Genomic DNA, 16,072 nt, shown 5'->3' with positions numbered 1-16,072 from the left:
TTTTAAATCAAGCCCCGCTACTCCCCCCCCCCCTCCCCTCCCCATCCACCCTATCCCGCTAGATCCACCACTGCTGTACAACAATATGCGATCAAGAGAGTAATCCATTCACTTTTTTGTATAGAAATATAATCAAGTGGCGTAGCGACCTTTACATAACAGCACACATGAATACACAGAATCTTCATTGTTCATCTTTTATAGATCCCTTTTGTTTTTTATAATTTTAATGTCAAACTTCATACTATCAATTCAAAACAATATCAAACCATTTACAAAAAGTCAAACCAAAACTGGAGAAAGTTTCTGAGGTCAGTATAATTCAATTTGTGGAAAAAAAGAAAGATTTCATACAGAAAATTGAGACGGACTGTTTGATTTTCGTTCAAGGTAATGTGACAAATTGAGATCGGGTTCGGGATGTATCATAACCTGTTGGAGGCTAACTATAACGCTTACGTCAACCGGGCTTTATCGTAGGGCATTGCGATAGCATCCGAGGGTAGTTCGGGTGCTCAGTAGTATAAATACGGGCGTTCTGGCAATAGATCGCAGTTCATTTTTCGGAGCTCGACAGGAGAGAAGGTGCGACAATATTTAATACGGTGTGTATTAATGTAATTAAGTATACGGTGGCGAGTATACTGGTCTAGAGGATAATAATAAAGTATTTCCTCTGTTATTGCCTTATTGGTGTCGAGATTTGTCCGGTTGTAGTAGGACGTACATACTACACAAGTATCTGTCCGGTAGTGGATACAGACTAGCATAGGTCCCAGCCTTGTTTACCCATACCTTATAGGTTTCATTGCTATGTGTGATTAGGATAGGTAATCCTGAAAACTATTTGTATATATTGACTCGTTCGTTATCTTAGTTGTTCATTTGTTTTAAATACATATTCATTCATCAATAATCATACTTTCCCCAGACTGGTCCGAATCATCGAACCTAAACACGTTACAGTAATTTGATCAATAATTATCTAAATTATGTTGCTAAAAGTAGAATGAGATATTTTTATTTTCTAATTGCCTCGGTATTATTTATTTTGTTTTTTTATTCATTTTACTTTCTTTTGGATATGACCTTAAAAACGGAGGTCCCACGTCGCGGCAAGCGTTGGCACGCTAACGAACCCTCATTGCTACGACCCTGAGCGCTAAGTATAGGTCTAAATTTGTGGTACTTCACGTACAGCTGGTGACATCTCAAAAGGAGTGACAAATTCTCGACCGAAAATTCATGTTCCCGGCCTTTTCCGGAAAGACCCGAGAAGTTGTTATTGCTTTCAAGATATAAGATACAGATTTTAAAAGAACTTTTTGTACCAAACAAAGTGAGAGAAAATAGAAGACCCCGAAATGACAAAAGAAAAAAAAATTGTCTAAAATGTTGAACCATAGGGGGTTGAGATGCAATTATCGTGCCTTCTACGTCTAAATTCTCTTGCAGCGAAACAAAATTATAAAAAATTCAAAGTGTCATTGACTAGCGTGCAGTTTTACCTGTGAAAATTACCTCCACATTTTAACCCCCCCCCCCCCCCCGGGTTGTGTATCAGAATATTTTCAGTTAAAGGATTACCCCCCCCCCCCTCCTATACAGGGGCGGATCCGAAACATTTACCAAGGGAGGGACGCGACACTATATTGCACTTTTTCCGCCAACGAAGTTTCCTTTTAAAAACAATATCTGCTTTTTAAAATCTACCAAAAGGAGGGGGGTTAAACCCCTGGTCCGTTATTTCCCGCCCCTTTAGATCCGCCACTGATTAGCAGCAATACGCGATCAAGAGAGTGATCTATTCAGGTTTTGTAAGTGACATAATAACCTTTACGCAACAACACAAACGGAGAAATTTCATGTTTTTTTTTCTTCTTTTTTGTTTAAATCGGAATTTCCTTTTCGCTATTTTTGAGTAAACCAGGGAATGGATAATGCGATATTAAAAGATAATTGCTCTGTATTTCTTTTGGGAACCTCCGGGCCCCCACCATGGCGTTTAAATGTGTATAAAAGTATGCGAGCGGACCAATCACTAATACCTAAGGATCATAACTAAAGAGAGATAACTCTGAATCAAAAAACTTTCCAATTCATTTCGCCAGAGTTGTCTTTCTTTTATTTTCACTCCTACTTGGCATTACTATTTTTGTTCTTTTAATTGATAAACAGAATTGATAAAATGGTCAGTTATGGAGTCAAGCCTTCAGAAGCCCCCGCCTGACACGAGTAGAACCGACACCTGTAATTACACCCATGTATGTATTGTCTACATTTTAACGTGATTTAATTAGGACGAACAGTCTGATTTCGGATTGAGAAAATCAGCCAATTAAGGTGGGTCCTTAGTCCTGGATTTTTGGGGTTTAGGTAGCATTTTTTTGTTTGGAATCAATAAATTAACATTCAGAGTAATGAGAAAAGGCAAAATAGTTAAGGATTTCCATATTAATTTTCATTACAGACACTAGTGAAGTAATGTACCCCTATGTAGATTTTTGTGAAATTCATTGGAAACAGTTATCTGTTGTAATTTTAAAATAAAAACAAAAAATATAATTTAAATTACATTTATTTATCAGGAAACATGTCAATAACTAAAACACATGTCATTTTCAATCTCTTCATCAAGTTTTAGTACAATAAGTGCAAAATTATTGAATTAGCCTTATTCTCCAAAATGTTAAAAAACAAACAAATATGGACACAATTTCCTTATAGCATGGTTTACATATCATTTTTTTCAGTTTATATTAGTAGATGTACATATGTTATATTTATTTATGGGGGAAAATCCATACCTTTCCTTAATAATTTCAAATCTATAGCTTCCAGAGTATGTATACCCCCATAAAAAACCTAAGTCTGGCACCATACAGCTGAGCTATTCAAAACCACTCATGGATTAAGATTCTATGTAATTTCATGAAAAGACACAGATAATAATTCCTTGTCACCTTGGTAAAATGTTTGTGAAAAATATAGGAAATCTACTGCATAATGGACTTGATAAATAATTTAATGTAAACAGAGTTATTGTCCTTGGATTCAACATTTTGAAACACATCATTGACTATTCAAATATAACTAAGACTTTTGAAATATTTTATCGCCAACAAGATTTTTTACAATAACTATTGAAAAAGACTGCAACAAAATTTATGTTCCAGTCATTAAATTATTGATTTTGCAAAATCTTATGACGTCACAGGAGTGTGGAACTACGTTAAATAGTACACATGTGTTACACCCTAAATCGTCGCCCCATCCCAAATCGTCGCCGGCGACGATTTGGGATGACATTTCACCGACAATTTGGGACAATATTGCACTATCATTAGGGGCGACGATTTTGGGATGTCCTAAATCGTCGGCAGCCAATATTCTATTGACGTTAAACAGAAGTTATCTCATTGTACTCTCTCTTATATGGGGGGAGGGGGGGGGGTTTACATAAGTTTCGCTTGGTCTGTTTGTCTGTCTATCCTCACTCATATCTCTGGTGTTTGTTGACCTATTGGGCTAAAATTGTGTATGTAGATTACAAGTGACCGTGTGACATGCCTCCCCCAAAATGAGAAGTTTGGAAAGAGAGCTAATAGGCGTAATCTAATACAATCTGATGTCACTAACAAATCTACAGTGCACAAGACCTAACAACCCCGTGATCAGCAGAATGACCTTACAACAAAAGGCGAAATGATTTATTGTCGGATCTCTCTCTCTCTCTCTCTCTCTCTCTCTCTCTAGGACTGGACAAAAAAATCATATAGACAACAATGACACCGTTCCCACCAGCAACAAATATAACTCTTTCAATATTAACTACACCACTACTAACCAAAAACAACAATGATAAATACTGTGAACATAATAAATGTTTTTAAATATATATATATATATATATATATATACAACAGAACAAGAAAAAGTCGATAGAAGATTAGACTGTCTTGCATATTAGGTCTAGAGAAGCTTTTGCGGTTATAGCTGGACCACAAAAGACGAAGAGAGAGGAGGAGAGGAGTGAACAAACAAGGCCAGTTTGTATGTAAATGATGTTTTCAAATACATGTAGTTACAGAAAGGGGGATGACAATTTGGGGTGGGAGGTTATGCCCAAATGGTCGTCGGCAACGATTTAGGACGGGCGACGATTGTGTAACATACATGAAATAGTCTACCAGTGGTGGGGTCAGTGAAATTTAGTGTTTAAGGGGGTATACCACGTCCTCATAATGGCTGATTTCCTTTAAAACATGAATGGAAATATGAATACATCTACTTGTGTAACGGACAGATACATGTAGAGGAAACTTATACTGCCTCGCTAATGAATTTTCTAGTGATGTGATAGCATATCTCAGTTAAGCAATGTCGAGCAAGATCAGAACTTGGCAGGGTGACCGCTACACGTTAAACTTTTACCAGCAAAACTTGCATATTCCTTTTAAACTCGATTGCCTAGTTGGCTAGCTTCATCGGTTAACGGGTTAACTGCTTATGTGTTGCCCAGCTGGGTTTTAGTTTTCTAAAGCTTACATTCTAGTAAAATTGCATTTTTCGACTAAATAAAGTAAATCTGAAAGTTTTCAGCTGTATATATATTTGACTTTTCATCCATATAGAATAGTCATAGCGTGTTGTTCCTTCTTAAATTTCTCTGATGTGTTATTCCTCCTTAAATTTCTCTGGTGTGTTATTCCTCGCTAAATTCCTCCTTAAACTTCTCTGTGTGTTATTCCTCATTAAATTTCTCTAGTGTGTTATTCCTCCTTAAATTTCTCTGTGTGTTATTCCTCCTTAAATTTCTCTGTGTGTTATTCCTAATTAAACTTCTCTGTGTGTTATTCCTCCTTAATTTTCTCTGTGTGTTATTCCTAATTAAACTTCTCTGTGTGTTATTCCTCCTTAATTTTTTCTGTGTGTTATTCCTAATCAAACTTCTCTGTGTGTTATTCCTCCTTAAACTTCTCTGTGTGTTATTCCTCCTTAAATTTCTCTGATGTGTTATTCCTCCTTAAACTTCTCTGTGTGTTATTCCTCCTTAAATTTTTCTGATGTGTTATTCCTCCTTAAATTTCTCTGGTGTGTTATTCCTCCTTAATTTTCTCTGTGTGTTATTCTTTCTTAAATTTCTCTGGTGTGTTATTCCTCTTTAAACTTCTCTGTGTGTTATTCCTCCTTAAATTTCTCTGGTGTGTTATTCCTCCTGAAACTTCTCTGTGTGTTATTCCTCTTTAAATTCCTCTGGTATGTTATTCCTCCTTAAATTTCGGTTGTGTGTTATTCCTCCTTAAATTTCTCTGATGTGTTATTCCTCCTTAAATTTCTCTGTGTGTTATTCCTCCCTAAATTTCTCTGGTGTGTTATTCCTCCTTAAATTTCTCTGTGTGTTATTCCTCCTTAAATTTCTCTGTTGCATTATTCCTCCTTAAATTTCTCTGATGTGTTATTCCTCCTTAAATTTCTCTGGTGTGTTATTCCTCCTTAAACATCTCTGTGGGTTATTCCTCCTTAAATTTTTCTGTCTGTTATTCCTCCTTAAATTTCTCCGGTGTGATATTCCTCCTGAAACTTCTCTGTGTGTTTTTTCTCCTTGAATTCCTCTGGTGTGTTATTGCTCCTTAAATTTCCCTTGTGTGTTATTCTCCTTAAATTTCTCTGATGTGTTATTCCTCTTTAAATTTCTCTGTGTGTTATTCCTCCTTAAATTTCTCTGGTGTGTTTTTCCTCCTTAAATTCCTCTGGTGTGTTATTCCTCCTTAAATTTTCTCTGTGTGTTATTCCTATTTCAATTTCTCTGGTGTGTTTTTCCTCCTTAAATTTCTCTGTGTGTTATTCCTCCTTAAATTTCTCTGGTGTGTTTCCCCCCTTAATACTCTCTGGTGTGTTATTCCTCCTTGAATTTCTCTGATGTGTTATTCCTCATTAAACTTCTCTGTGCGTTATTCCTCCTTTGTTTTATTCCTCCTTAAATTTCTCTGGTGTGTTATTCCTCTTTAAATTTCTCTGGCGTGTCATTCCTCATTAAACTTCTCTAGTGTGTCATTCCTCCTAAAATTTCTCTGGTGTGTTATTCCCCCTTAAATTTCTCTGGTGTGTTATTCCTCCTTAAATTCCTCTGTGTATGATTCCTCCTTACATTTCTCTGTGTGTTATTCCTCCTTAAATTTCTCTGGTGTGTTATTCCTCCTTACATTTCTCTGTGTGTTATTCCTCCTTAAATTTCTCTGGTGTGTTATTCCTCCTTAAATTCCTCTATGTGTTATTCCTCCTTAAATTCCTCTGGTATGTTATTCCTCCTTAAATTTCGGTTGTGTGTTATTCCTCCTTAAATTTCTCTGATGTGTTATTCCTCCTTAAATTTCTCTGTGTGTTATTCCTCCCTAAATTTCTCTGGTGTGTTATTCCTCCTTACATTTCTCTGTGTGTTATTCCTCCTTAAATTTCTCTGTTGCATTATTCCTCCTTAAATTTCTCTGATGTGTTATTCCTCCTTAAATTTCTCTGGTGTGTTATTCCTCCTTAAACTTCTCTGTGTGTTATTCCTCCTTAAATTTTTCTGTCTGTTATTCCTCCTTAAATTTCTCCGGTGTGATATTCCTCCTGAAACTTCTCTGTGTGTTTTTTCTCCTTAAATTCCTCTGGTGTGTTATTGCTCCTTAAATTTCCCTTGTGTGTTATTCTCCTTAAATTTCTCTGATGTGTTATTCCTCTTTAAATTTCTCTGTGTGTTATTCCTCCTTAAATTTCTCTGGTGTGTTTTTCCTCCTTAAATTCCTCTGGTGTGTTATTCCTCCTTAAATTTTCTCTGTGTGTTATTCCTATTTCAATTTCTCTGGTGTGTTTTTCCTCCTTAAATTTCTCTGTGTGTTATTCCTCCTTGAATTTCTCTGATGTGTTATTCCTCATTAAACTTCTCTGTGCGTTATTTCTCCTTTGTTTTATTCCTCCTTAAATTTCCTTGGTGGGTTATTCCTCTTTAAATTTCTCTGGCGTGTCATTCCTCATTAAACTTCTCTAGTGTGTCATTCCTCCTAAAATTTCTCTGGTGTGTTATTCCCCCTTAAATTTCTCTGGTGTGTTATTCCTCCTTACATTTCTCTGTGTGTTATTCCTCCTTAAATTTCTCTGTGTGTTATTCCTCCTTACATTTCTCTGTGTGTTATTCCTCCTTAAATTTCTCTGGTGTGTTATTCCTCCTTAAATTTCTCTGGTGTGTTATTCCTCCTTAAATTTCTCTGGTGTGTTATTCCTCCTTAAATTTCTCTGCGTGTCATTCCTCATTAAACTTCTCTAGTGTGTCATTCCTCCTAAAATTTCTCTGGTGTGTTATTCCCCCTTAAATTTCTCTGGTGTGTTATTCCTCCTTACATTTCTGTGTGTTATTCCTCCTTACATTTCTCTGTGTGTTATTCCTCCTTAAATTTCTCTGTGTGTTATTCCTCCTTAAATTTCTCTGGTGTGTTATTCCTCCTTAAATTTCTCTGTGTGTTATTCCTCCTTAAATTTCTCTGGTGTGTTATTCCTCCTTAAATTCATCTGTGTGTTATTCCTCCTTAAATTCATCTGTGTGTGATTCCTCCTTACATTTCTCTGTGTGTTATTCCTCCTTAAATTTACCTGGTGTGTTGTTCCTCATTCCAGTTGATACTAAATCTTCTTTAGTGTTATTGATACTAAATTGGAACTAAATGAATATTTTTAGAAAGAGCAGGTAGTACTTCCTAATAAGCACCATTCTAATCCTTTTCGAATTTGATATGAAGCATCTTTGGAACATGGGGGACATAAATTGTATATTCCAGGCCTCCTGTACCTCTTTGGCTTTAGGAACGGGCCATGCAGAAGCTAACAAAATCTTACAAATTTCAACAAATATTCTCCAGAACCGAAAAGTATAAATTTACATGAAAGCTTCCTGACATAGTGCGGATTCAAGTTTGTTAAAATCATGGCCCCCGGGGGTAGGATGGAACCACAATAGGGAATCAAAGTTTTGCATTCTAGTATATAAGGAAAATCATTAAAAAATCTTCTGAAGAATCACTGGGCCAGTAAATTTTACATTTACAAGAATGCTTCCTGACATAATGCAGATTCAAGTTTGCAAGAAAATTCATGGCCCCCGGGATTGGGTTATTGCCACAATAGAGATTAAAGTTTTACAAGCAAATATATAGAGAGTCCTTAAATATGGGCCAAGGGGACTCCGCTGAGCGATGTGGCCCATTGGTCTCTTGCTACCTTATTTGACAATGATATCAATACTATTGTTGAATTATATTTGAAAGTTTGACCTTTTTGCAGATTCTAGTTTTTTCAAATCATGACCCCCAGGGGTAGGATGGGACAACAATAGGGAACCAAATTTAACATGGGAATAAATAGAGAAAATTTAAAAATCTTCTCAAGAATCACTGGGCCAGAAGAGCCGAGATTTACATGAAAGCTTCCTAACATAATGCAGATTCAAGGGTATTAAAATCATGGCCCCGGAGAGTAGGATGAAGCCACAATAGGGAATCAAAGTTTTACATCCAAATATACAGGGTTTGTATAGGGACAATAATTAAAAATCTTCTGAAGAAGAATCACTGGACCAGTAAAGTTTACATTTACATGAAAGCTTCCTGACATAGTGCAGATTGAAGTTTGTTCAAATCGTGGCCCCCAGGGGTAGGATGGGGCCATAATAGGGGGTCAAAATATTACATACTAATGTATAGAGAAAATCTTTTAAAATCTTCTTCTAAAGAACCATCGAGCAAAAGACGTTTACAATTGCATGAAAACTTCCTTATATAGTGCAGGTTCAAGTTTGTATAAAGCATGGTCTCCGGGGTAGGTTGGGGCCACAATAGGGACAAAAGTTTTACATTCAAATATATATGGAAAATCTTTAGCTATGGCCAAGGTGACTCGGGTGAGCGATGTGGCCCATTAGTCTCTTGTTCTTGATTACTAATTCTTTTTAAAGGATGAGGTGAAACAGCACTTGGAGTTGGACCCCCTATTTTGTGGTCAATAAAAGCAATTCTACTGCACAAAATAAGATTGTATACATAGAGACTACAGACGATGATTTGTAAATAGTTTTGATAGTTCCCTTTGCTTTTTGTCACGAGGAATATCGAAATATCAATTGATTTTTAAACCCTATAACAGTTTTCGTCATAGTAATCCTTCATGAATAATGATAAACAAAGTGGGCGTGTCTTAACACAAGGACAACATTCACTAGCTCTCGTGCTTTCCCCGTTTACAACTTATGTGACATTACATGTACATGGATTTAATTGTTTTAGAATCCTAATATTTTTTAAGTGGAAGCTATGCATACATTTAACTGAATACGTGTATGCTGCATGTGTGATCGGTATGTTAATGCATGCTATTGTATGCTGCATGTGTGATCGGTATGTTAATGCATGCTATTGTATGCTGCATGTGTGATCGGTATGTTAATGCATGCTATTGTATGCTGCATGTGTGATCGGAATGTTAATGCATGCTATTGTATGCTGCATGTGTGATCGGTATGTTAATGCATGCTATTGTATGCTGCATGTGTGATCGGTATGTTAATGCATGCTATTGTATGCTGCATGTGTGATCGGAATGTTAATGCATGCTATTGTATGCTGCATGTGTGATCGGAATGTTAATGCATGCTATTGTATGCTGCATGTGTGATCGGTATGTTAATGCATGCTATTTATTCGTGGTGATGATACTGCTGAGACATGTACTTAAACACGTTATCAGAAGCACATTCGGTCATACATATCGCCAATGAAAAAAAAAATGAAATCAGAAATCAGTACAGATCTTATTGTCATTCAAATCGTTATTTTCAACTAAATACGGATATCACATTAGAACTGTTAACCGTCAACTTACGTTTCGTTCAAACCTCAGCTATATTGTGATGTATTAAATATAAGTCACAAGTGCTCACAAAAAATAAAGAATAAAAAAAAAAAATAGATAAATAAAAACACCTCCTCTCAATTTCTCAGGCTCTTGATCGAATTAGCCTTGAAGAAAAATACTGTAGTATATCATAAATATCTGGGCTTGTATCATTATTTATGAATATAACTTGATTATCTATTTTCATATTTAAAAAGCGCGGGCTGTGAAAGTACATGTATATGTAGGACACGCGTAAGTCTTTATGTTTCGGTTAATTATATTACAGGTAGAATAATAAACAAAAGATTTACCTGTAATGTGTAAAATGTTAATAAAGAAAGTAAAATCATACTAGTGCATTCTAATGTAAACAAAGAATGTATTTAATTATTTGTTTAGAAAATTAGATTCAGAAACGTCAACTTATTTCTGATAACGATATCTACACGTGTATATAACCAAATACAATTTATCAAATTTAGTTAATAATTACATATACATGTATACCGTATGTATCGAATACACTCTGTGTAAAGTACATGACGTTGAAGACGTGTCTATGTTCCTAAAACAGCGGACAATGCATCCTAATCACGTGGTATCGTGTTTTGTATAGAGCGAGCTATTCCGGGTAGGTCATCGACTTCAAACAGGTTGAGGTTTCTAGTGAAAATTTTGCTATTTTTGTTTTAAGTATCGGCAATATGGGCTACGTTTATCGCCATACGTCGTATTACGAAATTTAAAAGTTTATGATAATATACAACCATAGCCTATGTTATTTAACTGTACCTAATATCGTCTATATATTTCCAGGTCTGTAAAAGTATGAGCGGGGCCAAATTCCTATGGGAATTTAAGGTTATGAGGCAAACCCAAGGTTAAACTTATGGCGAATTCATGCGCCGTGTAGCATTTAAATTGAAAGTGCAAAAGTCAATAAGACTAGTTGAATCCTTTAAATTTTAACATGAAAGAAAAAAAAAATATTTTGATAGATATATTGAGGGCCATTTCATAAAACAATTTCACTTCATCCTTTGGTATGATGCATCTTTGGAGCAAGGGGGACGTAAATTGTAAATTTCAGGATTCCTACACCCCGGGGCCTTAGGGTGGGGCAAAAACTGCTCAAAATTAACCAATTTTCAAAAATCTTCTCCAGAACTGCACATGTTTAAGAAAAATTAAATGCATAATGATGCAGAGCAGGAAGGCCTCTACCAAAATTGTAAATTTCATGATCCTCGGGTTTTCTCAATGCCTCAGATTACAAACTTTATAAACATATATCAGGATTGTTTTTACAAAACTTGACACATGCCTATATCAGAGATACATACACCGTACCCGCCCACTCCTGTAACCCGAAATATACTATCAGTAGGTTTTGTATCCCCAGTTGTAGAACAAAGTATCATGAAATATACTATCAGTAAGTTTTGTATCTCCAGTTGTATTACAAAGTATCATGAAATATACTATCAGTAAGTTTTGTATCCCCAGTTGTAGTACAAAGTATCATGACATATACTATGGAGACTCTTCCGTGTACTTATTATAAAGAAAGTTTCTTAAATCGATATTTCCTTACTTAAAATTGAGTTGGGGTGTTTGTATTTGCATCGAGGTAATTTAGTGAATTAATCAATCTAATCAATTATAATGAAGTGAAGTATGCTACTACGTACAAGGAAAATGACATTATTTTTTTCATCGTTTGCTTAGATGTAATTTCAGTTTTTGTTTTCATGCATTTGTTTTCACTTTCCCGCCTTTTGAATATTTAGAAAATCAATACAATATGTTAATATTAAATTCAAACATCAATTTGATCATGTTGCATTTTTGACACATTACAGAGAAATGTTCTGAAAACTGCGTCCTATTAAAACTTTTCGCTATCTTTGAGTAAACCAGGGAACGGATAATGTGATATTTAGGCGATATTCAAGAATCGTTAAGCTGCACTCCTTGCCGGGAACCCACCATGGTGTTGTCATTTATACGAATATGCGAGCGGATCTAAGGATCACAACTAAAGAGAGATAATTCTGAATCAAAACTCTCCACTTCAATTCGCCTGAGTTGTCTTTCTATTATTTTCATTTTAACGACGAATATTCGTTGACATCCCTACTTGACATTACTATTTTTGCTGTTTTAATTGATAAACAGAATTGATAACGTGGTCAGTTTTGGAGTCAAACCTTCAGTAGCCCCTGTCTGGCAAGAGTAGAACCGACACCTGTAATTACACTCACGTATGTATTGTCTACATTTTAACGTTATTTAGAACGAACAGTCTGATTTTGGATTGATTGATTCATTTATTATTGTTTAACGTCTAACGTCTCTCTCAAGAATATTTCACTCATATGGAGACGTCATCACTGCCGGTGAAGGGCTGCAACATTTAGGCCTATGCTCGGTGCTTATGGCCATTGAGCAGGGAGGGATCTTTATCGTGCCACACCTGCTGTGTCACGGGATCTCGGTTTTTGCGGCCTCATCCGAAGGACCGCCCCATTTAGTCGTTCTTACGACAAGCAAGGGGTTACTCGGGACATATTCTAACACGGATCCCCACGAGACGATTTGGGTTGAGAAGACCAGCCAATGAAATAGTACACATGAAACAGTCAAACAGTGGTGGGGTCAAGGGGCAAAGAATATATTTTAAATGGGATTTAGTGTTTAAGGATGTACACAACTAATGAAAACAGGTATATTTTTTATATGAAGCAAATATCTACATGTTTGGTATCATTAGAAAGGTCTTTTTAAATGCAGTTCATCAGTGCAAAAATCATCAAGATAGCTTGAGTGGTTAAAAAGTTATAGCATTTTATAAACATCAATGATCAAACTCCCACGATACCAAAATTCAGTAATTGGTAAATCAATACCCAACACAGAAAACAGGGTAAGATTGGAGTCAGGATCACAGAAGTTATCATGTCTTAGTAAATTTAAGAGCAAAACATACAGTTTTAAGCAACTATATTCTTTCAAAACATTTATTTTCAAGTTCCCCTTCTCCCAATCTTGTAGTAGTTGATATGTGTATACTGCTTCATCGCCATTGTGACCAGACTAGAGTGATTTATAAATAGTAACAATTATCCTAAAGAAAAACCTGTTCTGCATGGTAAGCAGTAAAATTTAATAAGTAATGAAATAACAAGACAAACACAAGTCGTAGTTATAATAATGATTTCAATTAGATAAAACTGTATTCTCGTATCAAATTTCAAAACGCTGTAAAGAAATTGAATTAAAGCAATTTATTTTTAATAAATGAAATCCCTGAAATAAAGTATTAAAACATGTAAAATTTCACACTATTACAGATATTGCATGAATGTTTAGAATTTCTCTTATATATGGTTTTATTTTTCCGTTCAGTGAACGTTTACAGTGTACATATATAATACTATATCAACTCAACTCCCAAGCATTAAAGAAAACATAGAAACATTTTGTGATGTATTTTATTATTATCATTTACAGTTCTTTCATTTCGGCCTCGTAATCCGGGGTTTTTAACTGCAAAAATAAAAATAAAACAGTTGTCCGAAAGATATCGTATAGCATATCAAAATGAGGGTCTCGACGAGTAGAGCTCAGCCCGAGGGTTGTCCGGGTCATTAAGTGCAAAATCAAAAACTTGCCCAAAGGTTATCATGTGACTTATCACAATGGAGGTCTAAAGTCAGCATTTCACAAATGTTATGGTTGCTATAACGATCTAGTTTGTCAATACAAACTATCATTGTGTCAAATGCTGTGTGATGTGTTTCACACGGATTGTTAGGCCGTTCTTAGCACACTGATTTTGACTGCGGATAACGACGATGGTGTAGATTTATAGTGCAGACTGCCCAGTAGGGGCCCTACTACACTAGGTTTGTTGCGGCGAGGCTACGGATAGTTCCGTTTGCTTGATCAAGATATAGGGCTCTCGGCGGGTGTGAGCGGTCGACAGGGGATGCTTACTCATCCTAGGCACCTGGTATCCACCTCTGGCACATCCAAGGATCTGTGTTTGCCAAACTCTATTCTGCATTACTTATAGAAGATGTGAGATTGATCACTGGTCGTTATCTTCACCTTTCACGTGATTGAGCAATAGAGGCATTCCTCGATAAAACACATATCATTAAAATGTGGGTTTTTTTCCTTATATATGTTTATCTAATAAATTATCTAATTTATGTAACAACAATAGAAAAACAGGACAGAGCACAAGTAGTGAGATGCTTGCTCAATGTTCAAATTGCAAATCCATGGTTTGTTTTATTACACGATATTTCCTTGTATTTTTTGTTTTAAAATGCGTGCTACCGACAACCGCCTTTCACGATGACGAGGTGAAATTAAACATTGACGTAGAAATAAGTAGTTATTGCTCCTTTGTTAAGCACTCGGAATTTATGGGGAAAGTTTGGTTTTTTTCTTTCAAATATGACATTAAAATGAACAGCGTTCTCTGCTACAACACAGAACGCTTTACCTCGGTACGTATTGGTGACACTGAAGCTGCTGAAATTTCAATTCTGTTGATGTAAATGTAGGGTTTCTAAAGATATTTATTTTACGCTTCTGATTTTTCCTTTCACATTTGGTGTGCATATTTTAAAATCTATAGTTGAAATCTAAGTATTTTAGTTTGACCTTTTTGTGAAAGCCTTTACACACACGATAGCAGTTTTCAGCTTTAACACCTCTTTCCTGTTTCGCGGTGGCAGAGGAAGTTGGTCTCCACCAGGTATGAAATTTATGGTCAGATCTTGGAATTGCGTTTCTTTAATTTGGTTATGCTTGTCTCTCACTCATTTTCCCATTGTAAATTAATGCCATAGAGTTTTCCCCTCATTTTCCAATTTTGTTTAGCTTATTTTATTGCTTAATTTAAAATGCAAGTCAACGGATCTGTCAAAGTTGAATGATGTGTGGGTTTCCAAGAATAGTTCTAAAAATGAAGATTTTATTTTTCGGTATGCACATGGGATATTTATACAGGATCCGTGTTTGCCCAATTCTCTATTTTGTATTGCTTATAAGAGTTATGACATTGATCACTGTTCGTTATCTCCACCTTTCATATAACGTTTGGATTATAATGAATTGTGAAATTTGTAATATTGTGTTTTAATTCGGAACTCTATCAATTGTCCATTAAATCATCACGTATCCAACACACATAATCACGAACAGGTAGAGCTGATGGTAGCTAGACTTCGGGATGAAGACTCATGAAGTACTCCAATTGAACATCTCCGGGAAGAGGTGGGTACCTAGTAAGATGAGGAGGAAGAATACAAAGATAACCCGATAGCATAAATCCTGTCTGTCGGATATCACAGAGATCAATTAATCCGATATCACAGATCATTTCTACCGGATATCATAGAAATCAATTAATCTGATATCACAGGTCATGTCTACCGGATATCATAGAAATCAATTAATCCGATATCACTGGTCCTGTCTACCGGATATCATAGAAATCAATTAATCAGATATCACAGATCAAGTCTACCGGATATCATAGAAATCAATTCATCCGATATCACAGATCCTGTCTACCGGATATCATAGAAATCAATTAATCTGATATCACAGACCAAGTCTACCAGATATCATAGATATCAATTAATCCGATATAACAAAGAGTGGAGGCTATCGCTGAAAAAATTGTCAATAACAACAAAGGCATACGCGAGATAAAACAAACTCTCCCGAAAACAGAATGCACGTCCAGAGAAGCCTTGCGTTTGGGAAATTTAAACGAGCAATATTCCAGGAAGCATAACTTCAAAATTATGGGCGTCCAAGAAAAAGATCACGAAAATACTTGGAAGGTAGTCCAACACTTTCTGAAAGCGAAAGTTGAGTTAGAGGACCAAGAAATCGTTGCCGCACACATAATTCCAGGCGTAAAAGGAAAACCTCGACCAATAATTGTTAAAGTGCTAAACACAAACATTAAGGCACGAGTCATGAAGAAACGATCGGACGTCAAACAAAAAGGGAAGGGGCTGAAGCTGGTTGATGATGTGACCAAGAAGAACTCTGAACTCATCACGGCTCTCCTTAACCATGAGAATATTGACCCCGCTTGGTATTTTAATGGATCAGT

This window comes from Ostrea edulis, chromosome 9 (genome assembly GCF_947568905.1).
Source record: "Ostrea edulis chromosome 9, xbOstEdul1.1, whole genome shotgun sequence".
NCBI lineage: Eukaryota > Metazoa > Mollusca > Bivalvia > Ostreida > Ostreidae > Ostrea > Ostrea edulis.
The sequence above is the reverse complement of the archived record's forward strand: the minus strand, read 5'-3'. Positions refer to the sequence as shown.